This window comes from Notechis scutatus, chromosome 1, assembly GCF_049901735.1.
Source record: "Notechis scutatus isolate UNSWTSFEM ecotype Mainland chromosome 1, rNotScu1.2, whole genome shotgun sequence".
Taxonomy (NCBI): Eukaryota; Metazoa; Chordata; class Lepidosauria; order Squamata; family Elapidae; genus Notechis; species Notechis scutatus.
This window is the reverse complement of record NC_142009.1, coordinates 82,477,824-82,492,115: the sequence shown is the minus strand read 5'-3', so window position 1 is coordinate 82,492,115 and position 14,292 is coordinate 82,477,824. Positions and strand designations below refer to the sequence as shown.

At 37.8% G+C, this 14,292-nt stretch overlaps 1 protein-coding gene across 5 annotated transcripts in view; it reads left to right on the top strand.

The window, feature by feature from the left end:
* Positions 1-14,292, top strand: part of ZDHHC14 (zDHHC palmitoyltransferase 14) — a 63,761-nt gene that overhangs the window by 23,263 nt on the left and 26,206 nt on the right. The window lies entirely within an intron of this gene.

Sequence of the window (14,292 nt, the reverse complement as noted above, 5' to 3'; positions counted from 1 at the left end):
CCAGGCAACGTGGGACCGAGTGTGAACAGACAATCGCGCCCCGTCCCTGGGACTGGGAGACTCGTCACGAGCGATGCTGCCGGGTGACTACCTTGTTAGAGAGAGAGAGAGAGAGAGAGAGAGTGTTTCAGGTAGGTTTCCTAGCTTACGAGGAGAGAGTGAAGGGGGAAGGGAAGGGATAGAGAGGGGGGGAAGAGAGAGAGAAAGAGAGAGGGAGAGAGAGAAAGAGAGAGAGAAGGAAGAGAAAAGAAAGAAAAGAAAGAGAAAAGGGAAAAAAAGGAGAGAAAGGAAGAAAAGGGATAGATAAAGAAGGGGGAAGGAAGGGATAGAAAGAAAGAAAGAAAGAAGAAAGAAAGAGAAAGAAAGAAAGAAAGAAAGAAAGAAAGAAAGAAAGAAAGAAAGAAAGAAAGAAAGAAAGAAAGAAAGAAAGAAAGAAAGAAAGAAAGAAAGGGAGGAGAAAGTGAATGAGATATCTAGTCCAACCACCTGCTCCAGCAGGGTTAGAAAGGAGTGTATGTGTGTGTGTGCATGGCCGTCAAAACTCCAAAACAGGTCAAGTAGTTCTGGGGAGGTCAGTCATAAATTAGAACACTTGCTAAACAACTGGCCATTAAGCGAGGACCACTTGTATTTGGTTTGCCAGTCTCATGGCTACCTGGCCACGCTCACCGGTCACATGACCATCAAACCATGCTCACAAATTAGGCCACACCCACAGAACTGGTTGTTAAGAAATTTGAATTCCACCCCTGGGTGGGGGGCACTGAGGAGGAGTTTGTAGCACCAAGGGGGCGATGGACTGAAAAAGGTTGGGAACCTCTGGTGTAAACTTAGTTTAATTAGATTTTTTTTCCCTTTTACTTCCTGCCTTTAACCTCTTTTCTAGTACATTTTAATCGTGCTTTACATTTGGCATAACACTGTTTACCCTGAAATAAAATAGCAAGATGGGTATGTATCATCCTGCTACTTATTAGATCACAGTGGAGTATATACTTAGCAAAATCCTTTTAAGCTTCACTGCCATTTCATTCTTTATACAATTTCATGCCCTAAATAGTGTCTCATGCAATTATCTGAAATCTGGGAAGAATAACAGTTTGGTCAGCAAGGCAATGATACTAGCTAAAACTCTCAAACAGCTATTTATGTGGAAAGTAAGCGAGCATTGAGAAAATAACGCACTGCTAGGTACAGGTTTATATCCGAGTCATAGTTCCAACAACTGTGGAAAAAGTTTGTTTATTTTATCATACGCTTATTTGTTATATTGGAGAACTTTGCTGGATTTGTTTTCCTAGTTTAAGATGTAAAGAAATAGTTATAGATAAAGTCAACTAAATGATGTTAAAAGCTATAATATTCCTGAGCTATGATTCTGAGTTTCCTTTCCATGAAGTGCATGACATCTGGAGGTTTTAGCTGCTGAAAGAGGGAAAGGGAATTTTATTTAATTTTTAAGTATCTCAGTCTCCTCTCATTCTATTTCAGAAGTTCCCTTATTACATTTTTATTCCTTCATGGTATATTCATTGCAGATTGCAGATTGCAGTGAATAGGGTTGTAAAGATTGAAAAAATGTTTTGCAATAATGCAATAAAAATAATTTTATATACAGCAAAGGAATATACCATTTCATTTCTACAAGCATATGAAAATAAATAGCAAAGATTCAGAATTAATTAAAAATTATATAAAATCCAAGAGTTTGAAGATGTCAACAATCTCCATCTTATACTCTTGTTTATTTCTTAAACTGCTGGTCTCTAAACAGCTTTCTGGAGAGCACAAGTAGATAAGAGAGTTGATGAGCCTTGGTGGTACAGTGGTTAAAATACAGTATTACAGGCTAACTCTACCACTACCAAGAGTTCGATCCTGATAGATTCAAGGTTGACTCAGCCTTCCATTCTGTAAACTGCTTAGAGAGTAACGTGAAGCATTATGAAGCAGTATATTAATCTAAGTCCTGTTGCTATTGCTATAAAAATCACCTTTTCCTGTTTTTTCTCCTCTGAAGTATATGGGAAGTGGATACTTTAATTCAGCAAATATATACATTTGATTTAAAGCAAACTACTTCAGATAATCAAATATATACATTTGATTTAAAGCAAAATACTTCAATCAAAATGATTGAATAGCTTTCATTTCTTTTTATGTTTCCTGAATGACAAACATTTCATTCTACATTTGAACTAGTATCTACCATTTTTTACAGAAGCAGAATAAGCAAACATCACTCCATAATTTTTGGGAATATCAAAATAACATTACATTTCTGCTTTAATTTGCTTCTTCAGTCTTGATCAGGGGTGTCAAACTTTATTTCATCAGGGTTGTGTTTGACATCAGGGGGGCTGAGGGGGCATGGCTTGTGGTGGCTGTGGTAAGATCGACATCCTGCAGCCCCACGCATGACCCTCCTGGGCTCCGTTTTCGACTGCAACGGCCTCCTGTAGCCCTCTGCCAATGAAGATGGAGCCCGGGAGAGCCACAAGCTCCATTTTCACTGAAGAGGGCTGCAGGAGGCCATTACAGCTGAAAAGAGAGCTTGGGAGGGCTGCTGCAGCCCTCCCAAGTTCCATTTTCTCTGGCAGAGGCACTGTGGGCCAGTCCTTTGCTGTTTCCAGGGCAGCCCTGTGGGCCAGATCTAAGTATCCCATGGGCTGGATCTGGCCCTTGGGCCTTGAATTTGACACCTCTGGTCTTGATTCTCAGAACTCTATAGATATGTTTAATTAAAACTAATACAGCAAATATCATGACCTTGATACAGCAAGTATCATTTTTGCCTTCCCACACTTACTGGAAACAATTTCGTGTTCCTTAGGTGATCAAACAAAGTGAGTGCTGTGCTTTATTTGAATGATCTGAACATGTACATAATATAGTACATGTAACTCCATCAAATGTTCTCAGTGTAACAAATACGCTCATCATGACTGCTTGGGATTACCCGAGCAAATGATTCAATACCTAGAATCATCCAATGAGTTTCCATATCTCTGCAAATCATGCAGACCCAAACTGGATCTGTTGGAAAGAGTTGATATCATTGAAACACAAATAACATCCCTTGACACCATAGTAGCATCCCTGGATGCCTTAAAAGAAAGATTGTCCAACCTTGAAAAAAAAGACACAACGCAAAAACCTGAACATCCAATAGCTACAAACCACATCTCTACCCAACAACCACAACCCAATCCACAAAAAAACATAAGCCAGACAAATAATGATATCCCAATCCTCATCAGAGAAGCTATTGAGCGTGAACGGAAACGTCCAAACACCATCTTATTTGGTCTAGAGGACATCAATGATAATGATGACATCGCAACTGTCCGAAATATCATCAGTGATTATCAAGCATCAACCATCTCCCCTGATGAAATACTTGACATTTCCTGCATTGGCTGAGAGCTCAAAAACAGAGATGGCTCTGTGGCCCCACGCTTCTGCAGGGTCATTTGCAAAAATGAATCAAGCAAATGTAAATTCATTTACACTATAAATTCACTCGCCAAAACCAACACCAACCATAAGAACCTCCGTTGTCGCCCTGACCTAACCATACAGCAACGTGCCCGCTCCCGTGTACTCCGCACTGAACTCAAAAAACGTCTAGACAATGGAGAGAAGGACCTGTACATTGACTACCATGCTGACTGTATCAAAAGTAAGCCACACAACCCGCAACTCAGCTTTAACCTTCAACCACAACCCTACCTCAACCAATCCACCATCACCCAAGACTAGGCACGCATGCCCCTAATTACCTCAATTCCAACTACTGCTGGCCTTAAATGCAAGCTACTCAATGCAAGAAGCCTTGCAAATAAAATACCTGAATTTCTCCTCTTACTAAATATAGCTAAATTCGACATCATATTTGTCTGTGAAACATGGCTGAACGCATCTCTCCCTGACTCCATTACCACAGTAAGAGACTATCATGTTTACCGATCAGATCGTGAAATTCGTAGAGGAGGTAGTGTTGCTATCTTCTATAAAAAGTCCTTACATCTAAAAAACATCCAAGTTACCCAGGAGCTTGCTCTTCCTGAGACCATCATCTGTGAACTATCCTTAAATATCACATTTCGATTCTTACTATGTTACAGAGCACCTGATTATGACATCGAACATGTAAACAAGCTAAATACACTACTAACATGGGCAGCATCCTGCCCACACGCTTTTATCTTTCTTGGTGACTTCAATCTACCTCATATTGACTGGACCCTAAATGAATGTAAAACTGAACCCATACACGCAACCTTCTACAATGCTGTTACAAATCTGGGACTGGAACAATTAGTAACCAACAACACTAGACTAAACAACTGCCTCGATCTCATCTTCTGCAATAGTTTGAATTTAATTTACGGAATACAAACTAAAGAACCCTTTTCCAGCAGTGACCACAATATGATTGACTTTTGTCTCAACATACGCCCACACAAAAATCATCACAATGATGTAATCCCCAATTATAACTTCAAAAAAGGCAACTATGATCTTATAGACAATGATCTCTCATCCCTTGATTGGCAATCTCTATTCACTGGATGCAATACTGTTGAAGACCATTACAACATATTTTTACTTGAAGTCAAAAGAGTCATCAAACTATATGTGCCAACAACAACTCCCAAAACAAAAAAAACAGATTACGCATTACAATAAGGAAACTTCAATCCAAAAAGAGATCACTCTGGCGGAAAAACAAATCTGGTCACGTTGCCAATTTCAAAAGCCAATACAAAAATTTATGCCACCAGATAAAGACTGAATGCACCAATTATCACATTAAACAAGAGGAAAACCTTCTATGCACCAATTCCACCCGCGCTTTTTACAATTTTGTAAACAACAAACTAAAAGACTCAAGGTCCATCCCACCCCTGATAGGTCCTAACTACATAGCCAAAAAGGCATTAAGAGTTGTTAACCTAATCCTACGTAGCTTTTTCTCTGGTAATATCATACTACTAACTAGAGCATACAAAACATTTGCTAGACCAATACTCGAATACAGCTCATCAGTCTGGAACCCACATTACGTATCTGATATTAGTACAGTTGAGAAAGTCCAGAAATATTTCACAAGAAGAGTTCTCCACTCTACTCGTTGTAGAATACCTTATGCCACCAGACTTGAAATTCTAGACCTAGAAAACCTTGAATTACGCCGTCTTCGGTCTGATCTAAGTATGGTATATAAAATCATACATTGCAATGTCCTACCTGTCAATGAATACTTCAGCTTCAACCATAACAACACAAGAGCAAACAATAGATACAAACTCAAGGTTAACTGCACCAAACTTGATTGCAGGAAATACGACTTCAGCAACAGAGTGGTCAATGTCTGGAATACTCTACCTCAGGGATCCCCAACCTTTTCGACGCCGCGGCCCGGTTCCGGCGTCAGCTGGGCGCCGCGGCCCGGTTCCGGCGTCAGCTGGGCGCCGCCATCTTTTTTGACGAAAAATCACTTCCGGTGGCGTCACGGAAGTGATTTTTCGTCAAATGGCGGCGCCAGCGCTTCCGGTGAGCTTTTTCGGGTAGAAATGGCTTTCTACCGGAAAAGCTCACGAAGCGCTGGCGCCGCCATCTTTTTTGACGAAAAATTGCTTTTTTTACCAAAAAAAGATGGCGGCGCCCAGCAACCAGCGGCCCGGTAAGGCTTGTTCCGCGGCCCGGTACCGGTCCGCGGACCGGCGGTTGGGGACCCCTGCTCTACCTGACTCTGTGGTTTCTTCCCCAAACCCCAAAAACTTTAACCTTAGACTGTCTACTATTGACCTCACCCCTTTCCTAAGAGATCTGTAGGGGACATGCATAAGCGCACCAATGTGCCTACCGTCCCTGTCCTATTGTTTCTTTTATTTTTCTTATATGTACCCATTTCATGTATTCATAACTATGTATATACTTATACCTATTATCTTGTAAGCAATTGACAAATCAAATCAAATACATAAATAAATAGTATGCATTCCCTCATTCAGGCTGTAAATAATAAAAGTACAGATTGAAACTTGAAAATTGAGGTTATTAGAAAGAAATGCTTTATGGTCAAAGTGTCTATCTTGCATCTATTCTTTTAAATTTTAAAGTGAATTGGCATTAGACTGCATTAGAGGAAAATGGAAAAAAATATATTGTTTTCTTGGCTAACAGCAGCGGTTAAAGCTAAAGTGTATTTAGTTTTTGTCCATTATAAAATCTTGAGGGTAGGAAGAGGCACAGAGAGGTCTAAACAGTACTTCCAGATACATACTAGTAGGATTTATCAAAGGGCAGTATTAAGAGTGAAGTTTGGAGAATTTAGTCAATACCTTGCTATAAATGTGTGATATAATTGAGCTCATATTGGTTCCTGATAAGCTTTTGGATGCAATTTAATGTGTTTGTTTTTATGCATAAAGCCATTTGTGGCTTGGTGCTAATTGACACCAGGACTGCATATATCATCTGAAATTGACCTTACTGATAAAGTGATCTCAGGAAAAACAAGTACTTGTTCCCCACTACTGTGAAGTTAATTGGGGGGGGGGGGAGAGGAGGTAGAGCTAGAAGGCAGTTGTAGTTTTCACAGGTTTTCACAGTGCCTGTTCTTCAGAATAGTCTTCTGGCAGAAATCAGAAATTTTTGACCATATAGGAAATGTTATTGATTGTTGTGCTAGGTTGAGGGATCTTTTTATTTGTTTATATTTTAAGTATATGTATTGGGAATATTTGCACTAAAATATAAATCAATTTCATTGATTATCAAATGCTTAATATCATTAAGGATATTCAGGAATATGTAGGAATATGTCAAGCTTATTCTAATGGTAAATAGCTGAAGCTGCATCTTGTTCACTAGTTGCTTGTTGACTTATCTACTGATTGTATTGGGTTTTTTTCTTTTTTTAAAAAAATATCTCATTATATACAGAATCAAAATAAGGTAGCTGTTTTACTGTGCAAATAATAATCTGATATTTTACCAATTATTCGTAATGAAATGAGAGAATGATTTTGGAAGATGGTGGCAGAGCCCACAACTGACTAATGGTCAGAGAAAGAAACTTAAAAAGGATCTGCCTTAACTAATCTATTTTATTAATCTGTAAAAAGAAACAGCAGGAAATTAATACTTTCACATTTGCAAGATTATGTTAATGTAGCCTTGTAATAAAGTAGAATTAGCTCTTTGTATAGTGTTTCCCCATCTGGACTACCTGGGAGACCAACATCATCTGAATAAATTCATGCTAATCTCCTTTGATGTTATGTGTTGCAATTTGGATTTGACCATTTCAGTGTATTTAAGGATTTCAAGTTTAATCAACTGATAGGTTTTGACACATAATGATTTAATCATTGATCAAACCTTCATTATGGTCAAAATTCTGTGACTTAATAAATAATTTTAAAAATTAGACAAGTTTATTTTATAAATAAAATCAAGACGACAACAAATTATAGCTGCCTCACTGAGGCAGTTGTGTGTGCCTAGTTTTATAGACTTTATAATATAATTTAGCCATATTGAAGGAAACAGATTTTCACTGGTCTGATAAAAAAGTAACTAAGCATAAATCAGAATTGAATTATTCACCAGATAAGGTGTTAGACAATTGACCCCTTACATTCTAATATAAAGTACAATATACAATATAATGGTAATAAGAATAAGATTGTTTTGATTCTTCTCCACAAGAATGTTTTTTTTTATCTCTGAAATAATTTTTATTTTTGTATCTGCTTTCAAGAATAACTGCTGAGAAGAAGCTGAAATGTCATAATGTTAGTGTTTTTCAGACTACTCAAGATCTGTTCCTGGGTAGTACTTCAAAATCTGTAGCATGTTGCTTGAATGCCGAAGTGTTTGATCATAGCCTTTATTAGATGGATGAGAATCCATTATTGCAATTTTTATAGGTATGTTTTCCCCATATTTATTTAGAATTGTCTGCAATGAACACCCTGGATGTTCTAAAAAAACCCACCCATAATTAATCAGTGGATAAAAAAACAATAACTAGCAAGGAATAATAAAAATGTCAACTCATAAAATATTTCTATGGTCTTTTTAGAGTTGCCAACAGAAAGGGAGGGGGGAGCGGTGCGGCAGCTTGCAAACCGAAAGTGCATTCCATAAATTTTTTCAAAGATAACTAGGTGACTGAAGTTTCTGCCACGCAAAATTCTAACTGGAAAGCCTGATTGATGACTCTTTGTTATGGATGTGTCCATTAGAGAATATGAATTACGATACACCCAGGGGGTGGGGGGAAACCAGGGTCAAGGGTGACAATGAATTATGTGTGTCAGAGTCGGCTACACCCAGGCAGTGCCGGACATTTTAACTCCCAATAAATCCTTTTTGAGTTTTGGAAGTTTGGCTCGAGACTCATGATTTAAATGGGGGTAACTGCAAGAATCCTGTTTTTATTATAATTAAAGTTCCCCTTCCTCCTAAAGACTTAATACCACGTTCCATATAGGAAAAAAAAGCTATATGGTCCCATCTAACTACCAAACAAAAGTTGCATGTGTTCTCAGTGAATTAAAGTTTTAATGCTGTGGGGACATGTTATGCATCTTTGATGAAATAGAAAGATTATACAGATATCATTGCTTTTTTGCATTTTGGATTACATAGTTTTGCTATGCATTGCATTTGGTACAGCTATGAAAAACCAATTCCAAATATTTAAATATTTTGGCTTGCTTTGGCGATTTAGCCTTGTTTGCTTTGCAAAAATTAAGCTGCTTATTTTTAGGATAGTTAATTTCAAGCGCAGATCACTAGGGCACTTAGAGCACATTTTTACCCAAATGACGTCTGCAAATATAAGCACTACATCATAAAATACAATTGCCTACAATAAGATTGCAATATATTTGTTGGCTAGTTTTGGAGGATGATGCTTTAAATTATTTTGGCTACAACAGGGTTGATGTTTAAATTGAAAGGAAAGCAGCCAAAATACATCCTTGTCTACAGTGTTAAATTTTAATAACACAGTCTTTGCATTATGCATTATGATTTACAACAAACATTAGTTGAAATCTGTAAACTTAGATCCTCCACCCCACCCTCCAGTTTGTTCTGTCCTGTTCCAGTGAAAAAGACTAGTCTCTATCTAAGAGCAACTCACCTGTTTTCCTGGAATAAAAGTCTCTCAGCCCTGGTAATGTATTTCATAAAAGCAGTCGTTTTTGGCCTGATATTCTTTCCTGAGATATTCCACAAGAGGACTGCCATAGTTTTAGGAAAAACAAAGCCAAAAATTATTCAGAATTTCCAGTGGATAGCATTGACAGAGGAAATACTTCCTGGATGACCAGTAGCATGAGAATATTCATTCCTTGTCATCTGTGGGACGGACAATAAGTCAAGATGGGGCCCTTTGGAGAAGGGCATTGAATTCCATGGGTAGGGTTCTGCTTATGTATCTTTGCTAAATGATGAAATAATTATTCCACCCCTATATTATCTTGGTCTTTAGTCTTCATTTAATTCTTGCGTTGGTTTATGGATGGGATGGAGTAACTTAATTGTGCAAGGTAGTGATGTGACTGTCTTATAGTTGATTTTAAGTGAATTATTACACAATTGATGAAGATTGCCTTCTCATTGCAGTGTAGCATAAGTATTTTAAAAAGTCTGACGCAGAATGCAACTTTTGTTTTAAAAATCCTTATTAGAAAGGTTACTATTTTTTTCTTTAATAATTGTTTGGCATTACAAAATAAACCATATTAGCAAAGCACATTACTTATGTGGATTGACATATTTATATTATCACATAATGAATCTAATAGGAATTGCATCTTTTCTATATGGACATTTCATTTTAACATTATAAAAAAAAAGTACTTCAAATCTTGTAGGAATACAATATGCTTGTTAAGTAGCTGCTCTTTGTTTGCCAGCCTGAAAGAAGGTATACAGGTAGTACTTGACTTGCAACTATTTGTTTAGTGACTGTTTAAAGTTACAGTGGTACTGAAAAGGTGTCATTTTACATTTACAACCATTACAGCATCCCTATGGGTCATGTGATCAGAATTTGGATACTTGCCAGCTGGCCTGTAGTAATCATGGTTGCAATGTCCCAGGGTCATGTGATCACCTTTTGCGAACTTCTGACATGCAAAGTCAATCTGGATGTCAGATGCACTTAACAACCAACCGTGTTACTAACTTGACTGAAGTGATTCATTGAACCTCTGTGGCAAGAAAGGTCGTAAAATGGGGCAAAATTCATTTATCAACTATTTTGCTTAGCAATGGAAATTTTGGGCTCAATTTGTAGTTGTAAGTTGAGGACTACCTGTTAACCTTGTAAGAAGTCACAGCAACTAGTGAATAAACTTCTTAAAGCAGGTGCAACTTTGTTGAAGTTAGTGCACAATTCACTCTGCTACAGCCATCTTGATAGGTTCTTGCTTTTTAAGAGACCCTTGCCTTTATCCATTTAGAGAATATCAAATAAGATATAACTCTTGCTTAATCTCCTGAACGTCATAGTTAAATAGCAGTTCATTGACATCTTATACCAGAGTTCCTAAAAATCAAGCAATGTTTCTTCATTGCCTGTGGTGGTGCAGTGGTTAGAAAGCAATATTGTAGGCTAACTCACTGCTCACTCCAGGGGTTCGATTCTCATTGGCTCAAGGTTAACTCAGCCTTCCATCCTTCTGAGGTCAGTAAAATGAGGACCCAGATTGTTGGGGACAATATGCTGACTCTGTAAAATGCTTAGAGAGTGCTGTGAAGCGGTATATAAGTCTAAGTGCTTTTGTTATTGCTATCTGCTAGTAAACTTACAAATCTGGAAACAACACTGAAAACTGGAATAATTTTAAGTTTTTAGAAAAATAGTGGAAAAACTCAGTTGCTTGAAATAATAGCTTATGCAAATACTTGAAATATTTAAAAAACAGAGTAAAGTTTGGTAATTTGAAACAGACTGTTGATCTGCTTGCAAATCCTCAGATTACATGAAATTGAATGTTGCAAGCAATTCTCTCCAATCCATGTTAAAACAAATTCATGATTTTAATTCACAGATCTGGGGCCATTTAATTGAACATTTAGTCCCATTTTAGTGATTGTAGTCAGCAGAAATTTTTTTTGTTACAAAATATTTAAGGATTATAGCCTTACAGCTTCATTACATTTAAGTAGTTGAATGGAAACGTATACACCCTGAAGTGAAGAAGTTACATGGAGTAAAATTGATGAAGAACCTATTGCATTCCTGAAAAAAAGGATTGCTGCCTTGGAAGCTTTATTGGATAAAGAACAGAATTATTTAAAAATAATACTTCTTAACTACATAAATAAACAACTTTTGCATAATAGGCAAGGATATTAATAAATCATGTTAATATTAGAAACATGAATATCTCTACACTAGAGATAGTAGTTAATAGAAGACAGTTTATATGAGGTAGACAGTCTTGTGTGAGATAATCACCTTTTCAGAATGGTAGATATCTTAGGAAATTAGACAACATATTGTTGGTTACTCTCAGTATTTCTCAATATCATGCACTTTCATCTAACTTATTTCTCGAGAAACTGGGAGAAGGATTATTAGTTCATACCTATCCATTGCATTTGTCACATTACTGTATAACTATTTTTGTAAATTAGACCCTAAGGGTTCTGCCTGGATTTGAACTCTAGCTCCTTTTCTTCTTCAGGGGTGAGAATTTGCAACCTATATATTAATACATTGGGACAGTGAGCAAAGAGATGAGACCTTAGAATAAAAGATAAGAAATTATACTTCAAGTATATTTAAACAAGGAAAAGGAAGACAAGTCAATGATAGTAGCAAAGTTTGAATACCTAGAGAAGCAGTTGGATAGAAGCAAAATGTAGGTACAAAAATAGAGCTGGATATTATCAGTATATGGTTAATACCAAAATCCATGGGGAGTGATGGAATTTCCTACAGATAATATACATACATACATACATACATACATACATACATATATGGTATTCAGCTTTGTTCTGGTATTTTCCCACGTCATTGTAGTTGTACAGTGACGTGGGAAAATACCCAAACAAAGCTGAATACCATACATGTAAGTACCCGCGAAAACTTAAGAAAACAAATATATATATATATATGGTATTCAGTTTTGTTCAGGTATTTTCCCACATCATTATAGTTGTGCTTTTAAAGTTGTAGCAACGTTTCGGCAGAATCTCATCTGCCATCATCAGGCTTCTGTATTGTGTTCGATGAAGGGCCGAGCTGCAGCTGTCCCTCTCTCGCCAGCGCCGTCTCCAATAACAGTGGCAGCAGCAGCGGGAACCGTGGAAGCGTTTTAGCCGCTTCTCGGGTGGGGGAGCTGCCTCCGTAACTTCCACGGTTCCCACCGCTGCTGCCGCTGTTATTAGAGACGGTGCTGGTGAGAGAGGGACAGCTGCAGCTCGGCCTGGGCGCTTGGAATGCAAGAACGAGCTGCACACTGGGACTTTTGCAAACTTGCAGAGCCCAAGGCTGGAGCACCAAGGGTAGCAGCAGCAGAGACGCTCGCTTGGCTCTTCTCACACCCACCCAGTCGCTCGGGATTAAACCAAAACGCAGTGCACGGTGCTCCCAGGTACCTCAAAATCTTTTTTTCCCTGTTGTTACGGGGACGGGGGAAAAGCAGGAGCGACTCAGACGCTGTTGTTGGAGACGGCGCTGGTGCATGGGGGGGGGGAATTAATTCACCCCCGAAAAGACGTCCTAGCCGGTTTTTGGGGGCTCAAAAAAAAATAAGGCCTGGTAACACGGTATATAGATATATATAGAAAGAGAGATTGAAAAAAGACCTGAAAGCATGAATAGAAGAGATGATTGCACCAGACTGTGAATTATTTGGAAGCTTGCACTCACAAACAAAAAAATCTCCACACCACAAGCCAGGCAAACACCTGGGCACAAACAGATCCCCCCTGATACCTCCAGCTCAAACACAACCCAACCAGGCACCCAGATGAAACCTAGCTTAAATGATAAATGATAGCCGTCCGTTTACTCGGAGCCAAGCCGCACTAAAAGCCTCCAATACAGGAAACACAATGTTGCCAGCCAATCAAGACAAAAAAGCTACAAAACAGACAGAAGATATTAGAAACACCAATCAAGCAGAACACAGCAAACTCCAAGACCAATAAACACAGACCAAGACTCCCAACCAATTAGGATGAAGAAAAAACCATTCTGGCACAGCAGTAGGCTAGCCCCAAATTTAAAACTGAAACGGCTGTGAAAGTCTGACTCACAGACGAACACAATACAGAAGCCTGATGATGGCAGATGAGATTCTGCCGAAACGTTGCTACAACTTTAAAAGCACAACTATAATGACGTGGGAAAATACCCGAACAAAGCTGAATACCATATATATATATACACACACACACAGAGAGAGAGAGAGAGAGAGAGAAATGATTGAATATAGGAGAGCAAAGAGGCATAGTGATTTTTAAAAACTTGGAAAAGAGTTAAGCCAGATTCATATGCAAAATCAAAGAAATAAAGTAGGAAAAATATTAGCCATAAAAGGGAGTAGAATAATGAATTAATCATAAAGCTACTTTGTTCATCTGTGGAAACATCAAGCAAGCAAAATAAAAAGGGTGGGAAATAGGCAAAAATGGGAACTGGCAGAATTTGGAAAGAAGTCAGACACCACTATTAACAGACTGTTGAATGGGAGAATAAGGGACACTAAAGAGAGTGGTGCAGTTAGAGGGACGAAGCTATTAATCAGTGAAGGCAAACAACAAAGAAAAACCAACAAATCTGAAAGGAAGTAGTATGCATGGAACAAAATAGATATAGTTAAAATTCAATCGCATTTGCAGATTCTCCAGAATCATTGACAATTAATAGACATTTTCATATGGAAAAAGCCATATGGAAAATCACATCCAAGCAGTGTTGTTATACCAAAGTACATTATTAAGAGTAGTTATATAAATTAATGCTTGGACTAAAAGCCTTGTGGGTTAGTTTTTCACTTTCTCTTCTTATTTTTTTTAAACCATTTTATATTTGTCATCTGCCTTGTTACTATGCAGATGGAAGAGATATTTGTAGCTTTGAATATATGGGGATATAATTGGGAGAGAAAGTTGCATATTCAATGTGATGTGTTTTATTAAGAGTTAAATCTAGTAGCATTTGGTTTGTTACATATTGATTTCTTAATAATGAATGATTTACAACACACAACTAATTTTAATTTAGGTGTTTCTAATTTATAT